We start from the raw sequence: 21,201 nt of genomic DNA, 5'->3' as shown, positions 1-21,201 counted from the left end.
TTATATTCTGTGGGTAAAGCTTAACCTCCAAACTCTAGGGCTGCAGGAGCCATGCCCTCAGGTGCAGAGACTCCGGGTTGCGATACAGAATCGCCTCCAGTCTCTGGCGAGGTGGTCCGGGGACAGTGTTAGCTTGATGGACGGCGCTACCGACGGGCGTAAGTCTGGATACCAGATCTGCCTCGGCCACGCCCGGGCGACAAGCATCATCCTGCAGTGGTACTGTCAGAGTGTGTTGATCACAGTAAGTGGAGTGGAAACTGAGGAAAAGCGTATAGGAACTGTCCCTCCCATGGGAACGTGTCACCCAAGCTCCTCGGTTGAGGAAACCTGCTGGCGAACCTCTGACACTTTGTGTTCGCCGCCGCTGTCTCAAAGAGATTGATCTGGGGTCGGCCCCATTTGGCGAACAGCAGATTCACCTGGTCCTGGCTAAGCTCCTACTCGTGGCAAGAACGTAGTTCCCTGCTGAACGTGTCCACTATGGTGTTCTCAACTCCCCTCAGGTGAACAGGAGGAACATGCCTTGACGAATGGCCCACTGCCACAAGGTCCTGGGTCTCTGGAGAGTGCCGGAGAACGGCCAACCCTCACCCCCCCGTTTTCAGATGTAGAACATGGTCGTGGTGTTGTCCATGAAGATCCTCACCATATCGCCCCAAGGAACTCTTCATTGAAGGCGATCTTGTATGCAAAGTTCGCCGACACCTGCATGTCGGCGAAAGGGGCTGATGCAGGAGGACAACATGCCCAGAAGCAACTTGATGGATCGCACCGTCGCTACCTTGGCCAACGACAAGCACTGCACCTTGGCTTGTATGGCTTTCACCCTCTCCTCAGAGGGCAGACGCCAAGCATGTCGCTGTATTGAGTCGTACGCCCAGAAATAGGGGTCCCAAGATGGCTTCAAGTAAGATTTCGGATCGTTTATGGAGAACCCCAGTTCCGTCAGCAGTCGTACTGGTTTGGCTGTGTGCTTGCTTGCTAGAGATTGTGAGCAGGAACGCACCGGCCAGTCGTCTGGGTACGGGTATACGTGGATGCCTTGCAGTTGAAGATGTGCCGCCACCAGGGCCAGGCACTTCGTAACACCTTCAGAGCCGACTTCAGGCCGAAAGGCAGAGCTTTGAACTGTTAGTGCTGACCCTGAACTACAAATCGTAGTAACTTGCAGTGCTTTTTGTGAATAGGTATGGGGAAGTAGGCGTCCTCCAGGTCCAACTGTTCCAGTTGGCCAAGCATGTGCTGCAACGTGATCAGCCAGAACTTTGGGACGACATAGATCCAGAATCAGCCTCTAACCCCTTGTCTTTATCAAACTAGAAAGTATCTGGAATATACTCCGGAACCACTGGGGGACTGGCTCTATCACCCCTTTCCAGAACATGGACCACACCTCCTGCAGAAGCTGTGGCCCATGCAGTTCTTGCCGCTGAATTGGAGGGATACAAGGACACCTGTGCTGAAACGCCAAGGTGTGCCCCTGTCCAAGAGCATCCAGCACCGATCTGTCCGTGGTGATCTTTTCCCACATGCTGACAAACTTCGCCAGCCGGCCTCCCACTAGGGTGCATAAGGGGGGCCAGGAGCCATGGCCTGTTCAGGCCTGCTTGTGGGTAGGTGTTCTGCTTTGCAGGCGGCACCGCTGCCGACCTCCACTGCCTTGAGAGTGCCCCCCTGTATGCTAGAGTGGAAGAGCGTGAAGGATGCCTGTAAGGGGTTCTGTAACCCTTTCAATATCTTCCTGGCTTTCCTCTGGAGGAGCCAAAGAATGACAATCAACACTGTTGCAACGTTCCGAGGGACCGTTCCATCTCTGTGTCGGTCTTTATTGCCTTCATAGACTCGTTGACCACCTTTCCAAAGAGGGTCTCACCGTCAAAGGGCATATCGAGTACCTTAGTCTGAACATCCTGGCGGAAAAGTGTAGCCTTCAGCCAACGTTGATGGCGTAAAGACTCCTCGTTCCCCATCTGGCAAAAACCAGTATCCACGATATCTACTGCCACTGTTATGCGTGATCCGAGGCCATTTCCCCTTCCTGAAAGAGTCGCAGTGCCTCGACCTTCTCGTCTTCGGGTAGGAAGTCCAGGAAAGTTTCCAGCTTGTACCAGAGTTCCCGGTCTGAATGGGACAAAATGGCTAGGGGGCTCGCCTAACAAGGATGGTGCCTGCCTAACAAACTAAGACTAAAGAAAAATGACCTGGTGACCAAAAAGCATCTGAGCCTCAAACTAACATACACAAAACCATACAGGGTTGTTTGTCTGTCTTAAGATCCACAGGATATCAATTCAAACTCAAAAGCTTTAGAAAATACTACTTGTGACCAGGGTCGGACTCCCTTCCCCTGGATCAAGCCAGGAATACCTTGAGCAAAGTTCAAGGAAGTTCAGTGCACTAACACATTTCCATTCAATGTAGCACCAAAGGACTCTTCCACGCAATACATACTTCCACTTGGCAAAGGGAATATCTTTCTTTCCAAAGGCTTGTCCACAACTCAAAACGGGTACTAATATTCCACAGTTTCTTGCTTGGCAAAACATAAGTATTTTCCTCAAAACACAAGTTCATAACATATGATAAATGTTCTGATGGATTTAACACTTCTTTTCCAACTCACCTGTTTACCACAACCACAGTACTTTAAATCATCTTCTTTCCTGGTATACACAACTGCTAGGAATAACTACTAATTGTCCCTTTCCTGGTTTACTCGCCTGCCAGGATAAAACTCCTAATACTACAATTGTACTCTGCTAATGCTTGTTCCACAATTCTCCACACCAGGATTCTAAGTGAAGCGGTTTAAACAACTGCTTCTCTCGGTAGTCTCTTGACAAAATGGGTTACAGTTCTTCCCAGATTGGTATGGTTTATTATTCTTTTCTCGCCTTTTGGCTGTAGGCAATGCAGGTTTGTTTATTATTTATTATGCGCATCATACCGTGGGAAACAGGGCGCAGCAGTTACAAGTATATGCGAAGCTTGGTTACACAGAAATATATGCAGATTACATACAGGTAGGAATTACAAGGTGGATATACAGAGAGGGTGTGTATTTACAGGCATGATATGCAGCAGGGGAATGTGCAGGCAGTACCCATAAAGATGTATACAAAATAAAGTCTGGTGCAGGGGGTTATTGCAAAGATACTATCATGGCAGTGAACATATCAGGTCATATGGTGGTTACCAAGGCGGAGGCCGATCAGTTCTACGTGTGGCCTGGGTAGTGGTTATTAATGCTAGTTGTTGGATTTCAGCCATGTGATGGTGTTGGATCTAAACTTGTGGTAAGTTTGGTCTGTTCTTAGACTGGGAGGCAGAGTATTCCATAGTTTGGCCGCTTTCACCAGGAAGGTGTTACCTCCAATTGTGGATCGTTTGAAGCTTGGTAAGGAGAGTCTATCTCTGTTGGCAAGTCTTACTGGTCTCGTGAACGTCTGCTTGTGGAATCTCTAAGCCAGGTAGATGGTTGCAGCATTGTTGAGAGATTTGTGAGTCAGGGACAGGGGTTTTAGGAGGACTTTGTCGTGAGTTGGGAGCCAATTATTCTGTCGACAGATCTCTGAAATGTGGTCTCTTCTGGATATGCCTAAAGTCGCTCTGAGATCATTATTTTGTAGAGTTTGGATTCTTTTAATGATGGCTTTGGACAGGTTTGAGTCGAGGTAAAAGCCAAGTGTTTTTACCTCATGTTCTACTTTTATGACGTTGCCATCGATTATGAATGATGAGTATTTGGAGCCTAGTTTTTTTTTTTTAAGTTGGACAGGGTGCCCAGGATGAGGAGTTCAGTTTTATCATCATTCAGGCATAAACCATGTGTGGCCATCCATGCCTGGATGATAATATACACTCTGTTCACCAAGGCCAAATCCTTTTCATAATCCCCTGAAAGCGGGAGGAGGATCTGGGTATCATCTGCATAGTTAGTGTAGGTGATAACAAGAGGATCCAGATCATCGAAAAGGGGCTTAGTGAAAATATTGTACAGTGTAGGCTAGACACATGAATCCTGGGGCACACCACATGTATGGGTATAGGGTCTGCAGCTGCTAGCGGCGAGAAGACCCTCATTGTTCTGCCGCTTAAGAAGGATCTGATCCAGGTAACAGCGTCAGAGAAGTGTGCTGCTGTGCTTAGATGAGGATAGTGTGTTCGACTAAATCGAAAGCACCTGAGAGATCTAGGAGGAGGAGTAGTGCTGATTTACCACTGTCTTTGAGCTCATCGATTTGGGTCTTCAGATCGATGAGGACAGTTTCTGTGCCGTGCTGGGGACGGAAACCTGATTGTCTGGCTCCTAACACATGTTGTTGTTCCAGGTGTTTTTGAATTTGAGTGTACGCTACCTTATCCAGGATTTTTAGAAGGAAGGGCACAGTAGTAATGGGTCAATAGTTGGTTGGTGTAGATGGGTCGAGGGTGTTTTTTTTTTTAAGATTGGGAGTACTCATGATTGTTTAAGGTTAGTGGGAATGATGCCAGTAGCGGAGGACGCATTAATGAGTTTGGTGATGGAGATAGGCCACGGGCAGCATCCTTGATAAGCTGCGCCGGGCATAGGTCTCCCTGACAGTTCGAGGGTTTAAGGGACAGAATAATTCTTTCCACTTCAAGGATGGAGACTTTGGTGAAGCTGAATCGAGTAGATTCATCTATGATAGCCTTACCAGTTGTGTTGGAAGCAGGGGGATCATTTAAGGCAGTTCTTTTGCATGAAATTTTATTTTGTAAAAATGGCTATTTTATTGGCTAAGGCGTATTGGATATCTTCACACCATTTTTTTAATCTTTCGTGCATGTGTCCGGTAGTGCTATTAGAGTCTCTATTTCTTTAAGAAAGGTGAAAAGTTCCTTTGTGTTGGATTTGGCGTTGGATATGCATGTGTCAAAGGATATTCGTTTTGCTCGGCAGATTTCTTTTTTGTAGAGGGAGTACAGTTTAGCAAGTTTGAGCTTATTGGCTTCAGACGGATGTTTTGTCCAGGTAGCCTCGCAATTTCTTTTTTGTTGTCTTAAATTTTTTAAGAAAGGTGTAAACCATTTATTCAGATGAGTTTTCTGCTTACTTGGTCTTAGTTTCGCGGAGGCGATCTGGTCGAAGGAGGTGATCATGATTTTATTATATTCTTCAACCAGAAGTGAGTTAAGAGTGGGGAGTAGTATCGGGATAAACCTATCCACAGTAATACTCTTTATTTCTTGTTAGTGTAGGTGGAGCCCTAAGGGCCGTTGTCGGTGGAGGTCTATTGCTGGAGAGCCTGAAGGACACAAGGTGGTGGTCTGTCCAAGCTAGTGGTGCGATGGATAGGATGTTGGCCTGGCAGTTATGTTCTGCCACCCAGTCCAGTAGTCTACCTTTATTGTGGGTGGCGGTGTTACTTCTTTGGGTGAATTCAAGTTCTGATAGAGTGTTAGCTGTAGTTATGGCAAGCTGGTCTGATTGGTCATTGAAGCCTATATTCAGGTCTCCAAGTAGAAGTACCTGCGAGGAACTTTTAAGGTTGTTGGTTAGGATGGAGTTAATGTCATCCACGAAGGTTCCAGGTGGGCATGGAGGGCGGTATATCAAATGGATACTCAGGGTTTGGGCATTGGTTAAAGGGACTTTGACTGAAAGTAATTGCACGACTGGATGTCGATCTGGGAAGCTAGTCTCATGGCGAGGCCGCATTTGTAGATAATAGCGATACCTCCTCCTCTGGAATTAGGTCTGTCATGTCGAAGGATGGAAAAGCCATTAGGGACTGCTAGCATGATCATAGGGCCTGCAGCAGGGAGTAGCCACGTCTCAGTAATGGCGAGGAAGTCTAAGTCATCTTTCAGGATCAAATCGGCTATTTCCGTAGCGTGTTCTACCAGAGATCTGGAGTTTATTAGGGCTCCTTTTATCTGGGGACTCGTAATAGTTAGTGTAGTTGGTAGGTGGGTTTGTGGAGGTTTAGGTTTACTTTACTTAGTTAAGCTTTTTTGGTAGGCTTGGAGCCGCAATAGGGGGCTAAGGGCATGTTAGGAATCTTAGCTTCTGGGGAGATATTTAGCGACCTAGTGAGTGGCTCATATTTTGGCTAGTCTCGCTCTAAGGCGTACATTTCTGTCTGTGGTTGGGCAAGGCTTGCATGGGAAGTGGTTTATAACATCTGCCATGTCTGTAGGTGGCATGGTGGATGGATTAGGCGAGGTGGTGGATGTTAAGGAGGGCAGTGTCCTGTTAGCAGGAGTGGCGAGTATCACGATGTGGAGCGTAGTGCTCAGAGCAAGGATTATCGTGTAGATAGTCTGGTTAGTCGCTGAAGGGGGCATGCTGATGCTTAATGCAGTGAAGGACTAGACGTCTGCATAAGGGCTATGTACCACAGTGCTGTATTAAACAACAGTGGATTAACAGGCAATGGTTATGCTTGGTACCAATGTCCCGTGAGGCTGGCAAATGGGACTATTATTTGTACGCAGCAGACGGGAGTATGTAGATTCAATATCAAGGGTTCTCCTAGATTCAAAGTTTTACTATACAGGCTAAAATGCAATGTGCAGACATGAATATGCAGACATGAATATGCAGATTCAATATCAATCGTTCACCTAAAATCAATTCAATATCAATGGTTCACCTAGATTCAAATTTACTATATACGCTAAAATGCACTGTGCAGGCGGGAGTATGCATTATCAATATTAATAGTTCACCTAAAATCAAAATTTGCAGTGAAACCTAAAATGCAGTATGCAGATGGGAATATGCAGATGCAGTAGTAAGGGTTCACCTAGATTCAAGAGTTACAATACAGGCTAGAATACAAAGTGCAGACGGGCGTATGCAGGTTCAGCAGTTAAAAGTTCATTTAGGTTAAAAAAAAAAATCACAGTCTACGCTAGGTGCAATATGTGTAGGTACATATTCAGTTTCCATAGAGTGGTTTACAGAACTGTGTGTGGAGAATTGTTTGTGCAGGTAGCAGATTGTAAAAGTGCACTTCCAGGAGAGTGCAGATCGTGGTTGTACCGGTGAAACACGCGCGGCAATAACGGCCATGGTCAAATAGCAGTGGTAATAAGTTGGGCATATCACATGCAATGCAAGGGCCAGTAGGTCGAGGACACGTTAGTGGCAGCACGCGGGAAGAAGGCAGAAATAATGCGAACACAAACGACAGTTAAGGAGCTCTTACTGCGAACATTATAGTACCTGTTGAGGGTGTCCGACATAGGTTCCACGGCTGCCAGATGAGAGGCAGGGTTTCTGGCAGACAGCCGGAAAGGCAAGGACAGGCTGGGACAGCGGAGTAAGCCTTTGTGCATGCCTTGGTGCGGAGGCCGGCTACTCCTCCCAGCTTGGGGATTGGTTTAGGATAAAGACAGGTGAACCAATTAGGCAAGACGGCAGCCTAGGGGTGCCTGTTTCAGGAAGTAGGTCGGCTGCTGGTGTTGGGCGGCCATCTTGGAATGGCGACAGCAGAGTAACGAATTATGAGGCTGATTCAAAGGCATCAAGGTAACGCTGAGTGGCGACGTTGTGGAACATGAAGGAGAATTCTTGCAGTATGTCGCGCAATGCGCATTGAAGTGGCGCTTTCCTTTGAAATTATGGCGAGTTCTTGGCGCATGAGGGTGAGCCCACAGGCTTACCTCTAAGTGTGGGGCGAAGCTCCTGCTTCTCACCCATGCAACGATGCACTGCTCCAGCAGTGTTTGGGGAGCTCCTGCTCCCTTGGTGCCTGATAGATCACAGGCTGGGACAGGGGAGTAAGCCTTTGTGCAGGCCTTGGTGCGGAGGTTGGCTACGCCTCCCGGCTTGGGGATTGGCTTAGGATAAAGGCAAGTGAACCAATTAGGCAAGACGGCAGCCTAGGGGTGCCCGTTTCAAGAAGGTTGGTTACAGTTCTCTCTCCCTTGGTCACTCATACAAGGAGGTCTTTGCTCCTGTGGTCTTTGTTTTAGATTTGTGCAACCTCTTGGCAATGCGGGTTACAATCACCCCTAAGTGGCATCACTTATCAGGAGCGTTACGCCCAGTTTGCCTCATCACTCTTCTGCGGCTTTGGCAATGCAGGTTACAATTAACCCCTAGTTGGAATACCTGGTTAGGAGAGTTGCGCTCAATTTGCCCCTCTTCATTTGTTCGGTATTCAAAATTATCAATTTCACCTAGCAGTCTCCTTCGGAGCGCCCCGGAGTCACCTGCTTCAGGCCAACTCACCAGTATGCCCTCTGTGTGTCCTGAGTCGCTGTTTTTGCTGCGGGTCTCTTCGGGGCCTTCTGCGCCTCTGCCAGCTCCAATTCGACTGCAGCAGTCTGCGCAGTCCTTCACAAGAGCTTTCACAGCTGTGTGTGACCTACAGTGTGCCTTCCGTACTGAGCCCTTGGGTAAGGCCTCCTCCCACTTTACAACGGACACTACTTTCATTGTGTCTGTTCTATAACACTCCATGACTCCTTGTCTTCCGGTAGAGTCTGGCTTATTTTCACCATCTTTGTTGTCCCTTAACATTCTATGTTCTTTGTTCTTTGTCTGTTTCTTTTTCTCCTGTGTGCGCCCTGAGGCCTTAGGGCTAGTGGCGCAATACAAGAACACAGATAGATAGAGCAGTCCCCAGTGTGCAGAGAGCGCATCGGCCACACGGCATAGCTTCCTTTGAAGTCGCTTCCCGCTGCACATTCTCTACCAGGCCACGCTTCTTCTGCATATACAGTTTCCCTTGCACTGCGTCCTGCTACCGCCACTACTACACCATCAGCTTCTCCTCTCTCCTGCACCTGGAACCCATTAATATATTTAAAAGGACCTGCTCAGGTGCTGACTATCACAACAAGCGGACCGCTGATGATACTTCAACTCTGAGTGCCTCTTCCGCATCCCAGTACTAAAAAGCATTATAGGACTTGAAGTCCATAATGTTTTTGTTCATTTTAGGACCAGTTAACTTAATCTGATTTGTTAACAGAGTGGTCAGATTTATGCAAGGTAGTTTAAAGAGCAGGCGGTTTACCCTTGGGTTTTAAGCCTCTACATAAAGCAGAATCACAGTTAGAAGTTGGGATATTAACTTCCCGAGCCCCCAATATGGCACTTTTATGCTGGTTAAAAGAGGTTTAATTTCCTGTACTGTGGGTAGTTCTAGGAGAGGGAACCATACATTTTACAGCATGACAGAGATTTACGTATTCTGGGAATCTCCTCCTCAGAAGAGGATGAATACTGCATCTCTCCAGTCACCACTTCCCCTTGAAAGCAGTCTCCTCCCATACACATGTGTATAGGCGCTATACAAACGATCAATCCCATGTGATCCTCCCTTCTGTTACCGCCCCCAGGGTTAGAATCAGATAGCAGCTGCCTTCCTTTAGGCACATGGGAGGAGAATTTAGGCTGGGGTTTAGTGATGACTATGCAGGATTCATCACAGCTTACGTTTGCCTGGAAGTAACCCATGTGCCCCAAGTCCAGAACTGACAGCCCTTCAATGGGGTCTTGGAAGCCCATGAAATGGAGGAGGGACTTCTTGCCCGTTCAGACAGCACCTTCCCCCCAACCCGCATTGAGAACTGCAAGGACACCGGGTTACCCATGTCTGCTTGTCATTGGTTCAGGGTGAAGTGGACAGGAACCGGGTTAGCTGAAATCTTCCCTGGGCCTGCGTTTGTTTCAGGAGACTCAAGAGACCTGTTCCCGACTGCCACACAGACTGAACTCTGGATTCAAGTTCCTGAGCCAAGTGAAACGGGCCTATTGAGGTTTGGCAACCAAAAAAGGACATGTGCACTTCTCCAAACCTCTGACATATGGTTTAAGCTTGGTCGAGAGCATTTTATAAAACATTTTTAGTCAAAAGGTTTATTGAAAGTGTAAGGCAGTTTTTTTAAAACTGCCCGTTGAGGGCTGTAAGTGCACTAACCCTATGGTGTGGCAAAAGTATCCAACCAAAAAGAAAGCCAAGTGGTAGGTAGAGTGGCAGAATAGTCAGGCTTTGCTCTCAAGAACTGGTAGAAGGCCGACATAAAACTAGTCCACACATGTACTCCTAGAAACAGACACCACCCTGATATACTAATTAGTATGTACATTTATTATGTTTAACATTAACAACCAGCATAAAAATACTCAATATATTATAAAATCAATAAGGGAAATTAGAACCCAGCGAGGGACAACCGGATTGTAACAATCGATCTAATTGGCCCTTGAGGGGTCGTTACCAGCCCGGCAAAGAATTACCTGCTGTCACTCCGCGTCCCTCGATGTTCGTTCCCGTTCTGCGAATGGCTGCCATGGAAAGGGAGAAAGGACTACCTGTAGTCCCTTCTCCCTGACGACCATTTGATTTTTATTTATTTTTATTTTAATCAATTTGTAATCCCTGCCATGGAAAGGGAGAAGGGACTACGAATAGTCCATTCTCCCCGTTCCATGGTGGCCATCTCTTTATTTCAATTGCTAAACACTGAAGGAGTCTCGCAAATGAAAACAATTAACTATTAGTACCACAGTCTTACCAGCCGGAGTACTAATAGCAATAAGCCCCTCGCAGGATGGGCATTACCGCATCAGGTAAGGCCCCCGGCGACTGTGTTAAAGTCCCTGGGGCTAACTGCTTAACTAGGACACTCCTCAGCCCTATACTTAATTGCAGGTACACGATCTAAAGACACAGACACAGACACACACGTAGGTCCACTATCTGGTGGTAGGCACACAAGGAGTGGGAAGAAAAGGGACCAGGAACATGAACAGTAAAAATTGTCATCCCAGTTCATTAGGCCAACACCACATACTAGGTCCAACACGGCTAGAAATAGTATCCGAACAAGACAAATGCACACATCACAGTCAGACAGTGCTAGAGGGGTGAACAATTCCAAAACAGCCAAAGACTGATAAACAATCTAAATTAATATTAGGAAGTTAATAAAGCAATTCATTTCAGGGAAAAAGAATTAAACAGTTACCAAAAATAACTATATTGTAAAAACACATTCATAGTTGTAGTGCAGAGCATGATGAAAATATATCAAATGTCACTGGCAAGTACAAACGTCTTAGTTCTTGGCCTAGAACTCCTTAATCCCCAACTTGCAACAGGACAAACGTCCAGAGACAGGCAAGTACCCCCAAAGTTACTTCAGGAGAGTTCAAAGGTGAGTAGAAAGTTCCATAGAAATGAAAAGGACGAAATCAGTAGATCATCCGTGTGAATGGGGAAGAGACCCCAATGAAGAGATCCAGAAATTGGTTTGAGAACCAAGAGCCCCAGGAAAAACTGTAGCACCACAGGAAGACCACACAAGTTAACCAATGGGAAAAAAGGAACAAGTTACTTACCTGTAACTATTGCTCTCCAGCAGGAGTCTGGAATGGATTCACATGCTCACAAATATTCCCTGTCGTCAGGCTGGGATTTCTCGGTAAAAGAAAAAACGGTTTCACTTTCACTTACAAACTGTATTTCTCCTTTAAACCAATCACTGTCCTCTGGGTCATTCTGCCAGATGCTATGACAGTCCTCTCCCCAAGCCCCTCCTCTGGCAGCCATCTTCAGATTGCATGTAAAGTGGCAGTGTGACCAAGAAGAGCCGCAGAGTGGTTGGAGGGAGAGTTTGCATGTGAATCCATGCTGGAGAACAATAGTTACAGGTAAGTAACTTGTTCCTTCTCCAGCATGGGATCTGGCATGGATTCACATGCTCATGAATAGCGAATACATAGCAGTAAAACATTACACAACCACAGGAGGTGGTAAGGATCAGACGCAACTAACTCTTACCTGCGGAACAGAATCACCTCAAGCAAACAGGTTGCGTAGCACTGCCTGGCCTACCCTGGACTCCTCCCTGGAATCCCCGTTGACGCGGTAGAACTTCGTAAAAGGTGTGCATGGACCTCCACGTAGAAGCCCTGCAGATGTCTAGCAGGGACACAAGCCAGGAACGCCGGTCGCAGCAATCGCTCTGGTGGAGTGGGCTCTCGGACAGCCGGGCAGCGGTCGGTTTGCCAACCGATGACAGTGCATGATGCAGCCGGAGAACCACCTTGAGATGGAAGCCTGGGACAAGGCCTTCCCATGGTTCATAGGACCAAGGTTCACAAACAGCTGTGAAGTCTTCTGAAAACTCTTTGTGCGTGCCACGTAGAACTTCAGGGCATGAGCAACACCCAGCGAGTGCAAGGCCCTTACATCCTGTAACAAAGGCTTCTGGAAAAAATTATAAGTTACTCACTGTAGTGACTAACTTAGTCCCCTTTCCTCCGTACTCCATGGGCGTCCCTTCCAAGGGACGGGAGACAGAACCTTTTTCACCAGAAAAAACGTTCTTCCCCTTTAAATTTAGAGGTGCGTGCGGGTGTGGCCTTGGGAGCATGGGCTGCACTGAATCTGCCCTCCGGCGTCACACCTCAGTCCCCACAGACGCGTTGACAATAGATTAACATTGCCCAATGACACCAGTTTTATCAGGAGGGAGGATGGTGGGACGTATGGAGGAAAGGGGACTAAGAGTACGTTAGTCACTACGGTGAGTAACTTATAATTACTCTTATGTCCCACCCCCTTTCCTCCATACTGCATGGGCGATTGCAACTGAATGTAGCCCCAGGGTGGAGAGGAGACCCCTCTTAAGCAAACAGGTTCCTAAGAACCGCCTGTCTGAAGGCCGCGTCTGATCTAGAGCCGGCCTCCAAACAGTAGTGCTTGCAGAAAGCCGAAGGGGTGGCCCATTTGGCCGCCCTGCTTATGACCTGCCAGGGGACATGCCGCTGGAAGGCGATGGCCGTTGCCTTGGCTCTGACCGCGTGGGTGTGCATGTTGACCAGCAGTGGCTTATGCTGTGCCTCGTAAGCTTCTTTGATGGACGAGACCATCTAACGGGCTATGGAGGCCCGATACCCCAATCTTGATCCGCTGAAGGTGACAAAAAGTGCGTCCGACTTGCGGAAGCCTTTGGTCCTGTCTAAATAGAAATTTTAGGGCACGCCTGACATACAGGCATTGCAAAACTCTGTGCCTCGTCTTTGTGCTCAGCAAAAAACGTAGGCAGCATTATTTCTTTTTTCAGATGGAATGCGGAAGGCACCTTCGGCAGGAATGCTCGGTGTGTCCGCAGGACTACCTTGTCCCTGTGAAACATAGTATATGGCTCAGAGGCAACCAGTGCCTGGATTTCGCCGATTCTGCGAGCCGAGGTGAGGCCGACTAATAAGGCCGTCTTAATGGTGTCCAGCCTGATGTCCGGGGACGCAATTGGTTCAAATGGTTTGTGTGCCAGGGCACCCAAAACTATGTTGAGGTCCCACACAGGGTGTGGTCTCTTGATGGGCAGGTAGAGCCTTGCAAGGCTTCTTGACAATTGTGGTGGAAGATCTCTGAGTTTTTGTAAGTCCCAATGGCTGCCAGGTAGGTGCGGCAAGTGTCCACCTGCACGCCTGAATGGGCGGGGTGCACTGAGAAGGAGAGCACGTATTCCAGGGCACATGCCAGAAGGTTGATACCCTTCGAGTCTGCCCAGTGGCAGAACCCGGTCCACTTACTGGGCCCTGGAAGACTTACTCCTAGCACCTTGTAGGAGCTCAGGTTAGCCTGGGAAAGAGAGGTGGCCTAGCGTGACCTGTTCAGGAACCACGCTGTGAGGACTAGTTTCTGTGGAGCGGGGTGGATGTCCCTGCCACCCTGCTGCGCCAGACAATGTGCTGGGCCCGTCGGAAGGCAAATGGGAGGCCTCTCCGAGAGGCTGAGCAGCGCCAAGAACCATGGCCTGGCTGGCCACCATGGTGCGATTGGAATGATGCTGAGGCGGCAAGACTCCTTGATCTTGCATATCACCATCAGTGGTGTGGGCGGAAAGGCGTATGCTGTCATTCCGTCCCACCGGATCTGAATGCATCGCCCAGGGAGTCCGGGCCCCGACCCTGCCAGGAGGCGAACAGCTGGCACTTCCTGTTGCCCCAGGAGGCAAAGAGGTCCACCTGAGAGTGTTCCCATTTGTAGAAGATCTCCTGCAGTACTAGGTTGTTCAGCTGCCACTTGTAGTTGTCCGCTCCCAGTCTGCTGAGCTGGTCTGCCTCCAGGTTGGATTCCTGAGGTAGATGTTGTTCTCCTGGGCCCATTCCCACCTGCTGACTGCCAGCCTGCACAGTGAGGGGAGGTTGGGGGTTTGGGGAATCTGGTACCTCTCTGCCTGTTGACAAAGAACTTGCTGGTCGAGTTGTCTGTCTGAATGAGGACGACTATGCCCTCGATAACCGGAAGGAAGCCTCTGAGCGCCAGCCAGATGGCCATCAGTTCCAGCCAATTGATGTGGCACTCCTGCCCGATCCAGGTGCCAGGTGTCGAGGGTGCCCCCCCCCCCCAACCCTCGAGCGAGAAGTCTGATGATGGTGACCTGTGGAGTAGGTTGCCGGAAAGGCTTGCCCGGCCGCAGGTTGCAGTCCCTGGACCACCATGTGAGGCCTGGCTGAATCGACGGAGGAACTTTCATCTCTGAGAGCCCGTTCCTGGTTCAAAGATACTGCAAAGTGAAGCTGTATCCTCCTCATCCTGAGTCTCATGTGGGGGACAGCCAAGAGGACTGATGCCATGAGACCCAGTAGGTGTTGGTACCACCAGGCTGAGGTCACTTCTCTGCTGAGGAAGTGCGCCGTGGCCCTCTTGATTGCTGTGATCTTGTCCTCCGAGGGAAAAAAACTCAGAGCACATGTCCCAAATGAGGCCCAAGGTCAGTCTCTGCGTAGGCTGCAGCTGTGACTTCTTGAGGTTGAGCGAAAAACACAGCTCGTGCAGTGTGTTCATAAGGTATCACTACATATTAACCCCACCAAAAATAGCGCCATATATATGGTGGTCAGGAACGGCCATAGGCGATATTTTTTAGAGGGATAATTTTGGGAGTGGGGGCTGCAGGGGTGTAGCCCGCTCCTTTACAAATAATGCAGGTGTTGCGGGGGTGTCCCCCACAGGTTCCATGCCTTAATATTGCTGCAAAAATACGGTACTATTTTTGTGGGGATATTAACACATGGAACCGTTCATAAGAACGTGGGAAGTGTGTTGCACTGCTTCCGGAGATGTCGCCCTGACGAGCCAGTCGTCTAGGCACGGGTAGATGTGGTGGCCCTGCGACCAGAGGATGGCCACCACTGTATTCAGCCTGGTAAAGACCCTGAGGCCGAGTTGAGGCCAAAAGGAAGCACCTTGTATTGAAAATGGTAGCCCATGATCCTGAATCGTAGAAACGAATGATGCGTGCAAGTCCACGCCCTTCAGATCCAGTCTCCCTTGCACAATGTCTCTGCTATCAAAGCTGGGGTAACCAATTTGAATTTTTGTAGAAGTAGGGCGAGGTTGAGGGTGGAAAGGTCCAGCACAACTCTCAGGCCCGCCTGGTTCTTTTTCTGAATGGCGAAAATCCTAGAGCCTTGCTGGGAGGCTGGGACTTCCTCCACTGCCTGGCTCTCGATGAGCGACTGGATCTCCGCCAAAAGAGTTGCTGTCCCAACCTGTGAGAGTGGAGGGAAAGAGGGAGGAGAGGCTGGGATAGGAAGGCAGTACCCAGTGGATGGATCCAGGGTTCCGCTAAATTCGGGCGCCAGAAATGTGCACGAGTGAAAGCCTGCCACCCACTGGAGACACGTGGACCCGGAGGGGCGTGTAATGCATTCTTTCCCTCCGAGGCTTTTGCGGAGGAGGGGGACTGGAAAAAGCCCTTACTCCACACCCCCACTTCCCTTTTTGTTGTTTGTGCCAATGCTGATTGGGCGAACGGTCAGGCTGCCTGGCCCTCCGCTCTTGGAAGCCGCGAAACCCTCCATATGTACGCCCCTTGTCGGAGAACGGCTGTGACTGGGTGTACGTCTAGGATGAATAAAGACTTGGCCGTTTGTGAGCGTTTTTTCTTTTTGACCAGCTCCTCGTCCCTTGTGGAGTGGAAGATGTCACCCCCTTCGAAAAGAAGGTCTAAGATGTGTTCCTGGACATCCGGGTTGAATGTCGTAGCACAGAGCTAGGCCGTTCTTCTCATATCCGTGGCAATGAAGATGGCACGGCCAGAGGTGTTGATGTGGGCCACGGTGGACTCCATGATGTCCTGTGCCACCATCTTGGCCTCTGCCAACCCGGCCTTGAATCACGATTGGCTCTGTGCCAGAAGCTCTGGTAGGAAATCTGCAATTTCCCACCAGAGCCTCTGGTTAACGGCTGCCAGCATAGCATCCGCATTGGCTTGACTAAGGTGCAAGAATGCATTGCAATACAGCTTCTTCCAGTACGCCTCCAAGATCTTCTCCTCCTTGCCCAGCAGCACCACAGAGGAGGAGGCTGAGGACAACACAGGCTTGGAGTATAGTGATGCCGAAGTGATCACCGAGGGTTGTGGCTGAGGGTGGGCCGATAGCAAGAGTGTATCCCCCTCCATCTGCCTGTACTTGGCATCCAGCGGTTTATTCACTGGCTGGACCAAGTGAGGCTTGAGCCAAACCTTCTTGGCCAAGGCAATTATGTCCTTCATCGGGATCCCCGTTCTGTCAATCGGACGTAGCGTGAGGAATTCTGGGAGGCCCCCCCACACCTCCCCTCTGCTGGTTACTCGACCTCGTTTTGAGGAAGGCTCAAGTACCAGCCCTGCAAGATGTTTGTGGAAGGCCTTGGCTGAAGATGGTGTGTCAGGGTCCTCCTCCTCATCTGTGTCCACCTGAGGGTCCAGTTGGTCCGGCCCCAGAGGAGGGATGCTGGGACCGGAGGGCTGAGGTGTGGAGACCGGAGGCTGGTGCAGAACCACCTGCACAATCGATTGGGGGGCCGGAGCGGGCAGCTGTGGCTGAACAGGGGCACCTGTACTGGGGCCTGCGATGCCGGAGCCATTGGTGGGAGCAGGTCCCTGATGGAGCCCCCGAGGATGACTCGCATCCGAGGAGATTTCACGAGCCAGAGGAACCTTCCAAAGAACCTATCCTCGCCGGCCGGAGTGGTGGTAAGCGATATTGATGGGGTAGCAGTCAGCTGGTCGAGCGGTTGCGTGCCCTGCCCCTACAGACGCAGCAGGAACTTGCCTTGCAGGTAGGATGGGTAAGCTGTCGGCCACATACCTGGTTGGCACCAGTCCCACCTTGACATGCGTTCTTCCATCTGCTGCCTGCCTTGGAACGGCGTCGGCCAGATGTCTGGAGTGTCTGGCACGGCGGCAATTTTGTCAAGCTGCCCTCCACGTGCCTGCATCATGTTGCTCGGCTCACTGGGCCCCACCCGGTCCAGGACTCTTGAGTGTGGATCATGGGGCCTACCCTGTTCCTCAGGCCGAGGCCTGGTAGGCGTTTTGCCCTCAGCGGATCTGCTGGTAGAACTGCGTATAGGCACCCCTTTGGACATGTTGCCGGTACTAGGGCGTAGCCCCTCGGGAGAAGACCCGGTAAAATAAACTTCCGGTCCCTCAGCCCTGTCACTGGGAGGATACACTGACCCCTCGGCCTGCCGGTAGCTGATTTAGCCTCAGTACTTGTGCTGTTACCAGGACCCGAGTGGTCCCTGCCGCACGGGCGAGTCCTTGGGTAGGAGTCTCCCTTGCGAGGTGCACTGGAAAAAAAGAGCAGCCCTACCTTGAGCTTGGATTGATGAGGAAGTCCTTTAGGTCCTTTGGCGGCGATCTCTGGAAGAGCGCCCTCCACCTGGCAGGTCTGTTCATCAAAGACCTCAAGGAAAGTGCGTTGCATGCAGTACAAGCTTGCCAGCCGTGGTCTGGACAAAGGCAACGTAGCCAGAAGGAGTGGGGGTTGTTAGTCGGAAAGAGCCCGTTGCAGGATGGACACCTGCTGAACCCTGTATAAGTCGACATGTGCCGGGGAGGAGCGTGATGCCCGAGGACAGAGTACCTGAAAGATAAAAAGACAAAAAAGGGAAGTATCCGCACATGGAATTACATGACCGAAGCCAAACCCAGGAACGCTGGTGAATTCACAGAGGTATATCAATACAACGCCTATGTTGGAGCAGATCCGTTATCATTGGAACACAGATCTGTCCAACCTTAAAAAATGAATTAAATAATTAATGTAAGAACAGGATTGGCTAGGAGTCCTGCTCCTAGTGAATATACTGTAATGCTCATCACAAAAATGGCACTGCAGCCGGGAATCATACGACAGGGGGCCAGGAGTCAATTAATTATAAAAGATGGTAAGTGTAAAGTGTACTATATGATTAATGGAACTGTTCGGTAAATTAAGAAGGAAAAATCAGTTTAAGCTAGGAGCAGGGCCAGATAACAAACATTCTGCTTGGTGCCCTACTCCTGCTTCAAGTAAACGGAAAGTATAGAGAATGGGATAAGGTACAGTAAGTTTACGGTGTGTGTCAAAAAGTAACTGACCAGCAATATTAAGAAGCAAGGTCAAACTACGCAGGGTTGGAGGCAGAAAGAGAATCCTGCTGTGCCCTATTCCTGCTGCTGGTAGAAGGATAAAGCTAAATGTAACGGCCATAAGGCGGTGTAAGCCTGCAGTTAGTGTCAGACCCACAACTTCGTATTTAACTTAAGCATGGTGGTGTCAGGTACTGTCAGGTTGGAGCGACATATTCTTTACATACAGTATCATATACTCATTTACATTGGGTCAGGGGAGACACATATTTAGTATAGAAAGGTTTTGGGAAGTTATTATGGGTTATATTTTTAAACAGCCAATTTTGCCCTTAACCTTCATTGCAGTCTATGGAAAATGCCCCAAGCCAAGATGGAAGTTCTCAGTCTAAATTCTAATTGGCTGGAGATTGTTTATAGGGAGGACAGTGAACATTCTAAACTGCCTTTCATCGTCTTTGCCCAGCTGAGAGGTCGTGTGCCTTGCAGCTCCTGCTTAACTTGTTCAAGGGTGACAAGTTTCAAGCAGTCGAGCGGAATCTTTGAAAGTATAACCAGAGTCGTGTATGGAGTTTGGTGGAGACACAGGACAGGAGTGAGAAATTTCCAATTTTCTGAGAAAAGAAGTTTTCAAGTCTCAATCACAAGATAAGTGACTTTCCATTTTTGATGAACTTTGTAAAAAGGTTATATTAATTTAAAGGGATTGAAATCGCAAATCTGTATCTAAAAACTAAAGCGCGTACGTTTGTTTTCATCCCTACGTGTCATTTCAAACTAGCGCGTGATTTTTTTCCCGTTACTTTCAGCCTGCGCGTGTGACTCTGCGCGTGAGAGTGAAGCGCGAGCGTGAACTTTGGACTCGCGTTTACTGTTCATATACGCGTGGGTTTTTTCTACGTGAGTTCGAGTGTGTGTTATATTATGCGTTTCGTATCTGCGCTTGCGCAAGAACTAATCAATGTGGAGCTTTCGCGCGAGCTCTCAGAAGTGTCACGTGATAAAATAAAAGCGCGTGTGCTTTTTTCCCGCGATTTGGTTTTTGCACGGATGCGTATTTTTTCATGGGTTGGACTTTAGCGCGAGTGAGTTTTTATCGCGTCTTGGACTTTAGCGCGTGTGCGTCCTACCCGCGATTTGGATTTTCAGCGCGTGTGCGTATTTCCCGCGACTTGGAGAAAAGCACGTGTGTTTTTTCCCGCGGTTTGGATTTTCAGCGCGTTTGCGTTTTACCCGCGGTTTGGATTTTAGCGCGTGTGCTGGCTTTCCACGTGAAGATTTCATCCCAAGTTTAAAATTCGTTCCTGAGTAAAAGACACTCTAAAAAGAAAATATAAAAACAAATACAAGAACTTAAAAGAACTTCCTTAAACTTATTTTGAAGAACTTTAGACCTTGTTCAAGAATCTTGAGGTTGAGAAGACGAACTACAAAGTTAAATATTACATTCATGGACCTACTGAGAAGGCTGAATGATCTTTAAGATTCTGGTCCACAAGTAAGGAAGTCTTGTCTGCTTATCACTTCTCTGGGCATACTGAAGAGAAGTACCAGGTATGGTTTTTTGACTATTTTGGTAAAGGATATAGAGTGTAAGGTTAGTATAGTAACCCATTGAGTAATGAGGTGTATTGCATGTTTATGTTTTAACTACAGGTGAAGAACCAGCGAGTTGATAGCTTCCAGCCTGGTGTTTGTTTCTTTGTCCCTTCCCCCTTTCCCCTGAAAGTGAGGTAAACTGAGCAGTAATATATATATGTCAGCTCAGAGTGCCACATTTTGGGTGGATTGTCGGGGGTTCAGCAGCTTCCGCAGACACCAGGATCTCAGCATGACAGGTGGAAAGAGACACCTCTGTATATATGTCTTCTGTCATCTGACGGGGTTCTGTGGATCTATTCTGCCAATATCTCGTACACAGATCTACTAGCCCTCTCTGGTACATGCCCGCTCACAGTCTATACTACTCATGTGTGGTCTGGATTATTCCATTGGGCAACTCAAAAGTACAACCTCGTAGGTAACCACCTACTCACAGTCTAATGTTTCAGATTGCCATTCCAACACTTCATAAATCTTACCGGCATTATACAAAACACATTAATTCAAAATCCCAGTTCATACCACTTGGGCTTAGCAAGTATAGAAGATCGATCCATAAAATGTCCCTGTAATAGTCTTATGAATGTCTCCCCCCTCTGTTGTCTATAATTTGATCTGTTCTAGAATCACATTTCATTTGTGCTACTGTGCGTCTTGCCTCGATAAAATGCATGGCTACAGGAGACTTCAAATTCTTAGTAGGAAAGTTTGACTTGTGCTCGGTCCACCTCGTCTTGGCTTTCCTCATTGTCACGCCCACGTAGTAGAAGCCACAAGGACACTTTAGTGCATTTACTACATTTGATGAATCGCATCTACAAGAATGCTTAAGCCAGATTCCCTTGCTTGAATAAGGGTGTTTGCAGGATAGGGCCTGGATTTCAACTACCCTCCTAGCAGAGGTGATGGCCACAAGGAAGGCAGTTTTCCACAAGAGGAACTTGAGGGGCCTGATGTATAGGCTCAAAGGGGCCCCCAAGGAGCCGCGTCAGAACCACATTGAGTTCCCACGCCCGGGCAGGAGCCTTCACCGGAGGGAAAGATAAAAAATGTTTTTGGAGGAACTCCTGACGAGTCGGAGAGACCACAGTGAAGATCTTCCTGGTGACCGGGTGTAGCAGGAGATAGCCGCCAGATGCACCTTGATAGAAGCGTGTGCCAGGCCAGCCTTGGCCAAGGAAAGCAAGTATGGAAGAATTTGCGGGGCCGTGACCTTCAGTGGGTAATCTTCTGCGACCGGCATCACGTAGC

General features: G+C 48.8%; 1 protein-coding gene across 4 annotated transcripts in view; it reads right to left on the bottom strand.

Annotated features, from left to right (window-relative positions):
• TCP11 (t-complex 11) overlaps positions 1-21,201 on the bottom strand; it is a 243,874-nt gene that overhangs the window by 4,225 nt on the left and 218,448 nt on the right. The window lies entirely within an intron of this gene.

This window comes from Ambystoma mexicanum, chromosome 13, assembly GCF_040938575.1.
Source record: "Ambystoma mexicanum isolate Mex_15411 chromosome 13, UKY_AmexF1_1, whole genome shotgun sequence".
NCBI lineage: Eukaryota > Metazoa > Chordata > Amphibia > Caudata > Ambystomatidae > Ambystoma > Ambystoma mexicanum.
Note: the sequence above shows the minus strand (reverse complement) of the source record. Positions and strands in the feature narration are given on the sequence as shown.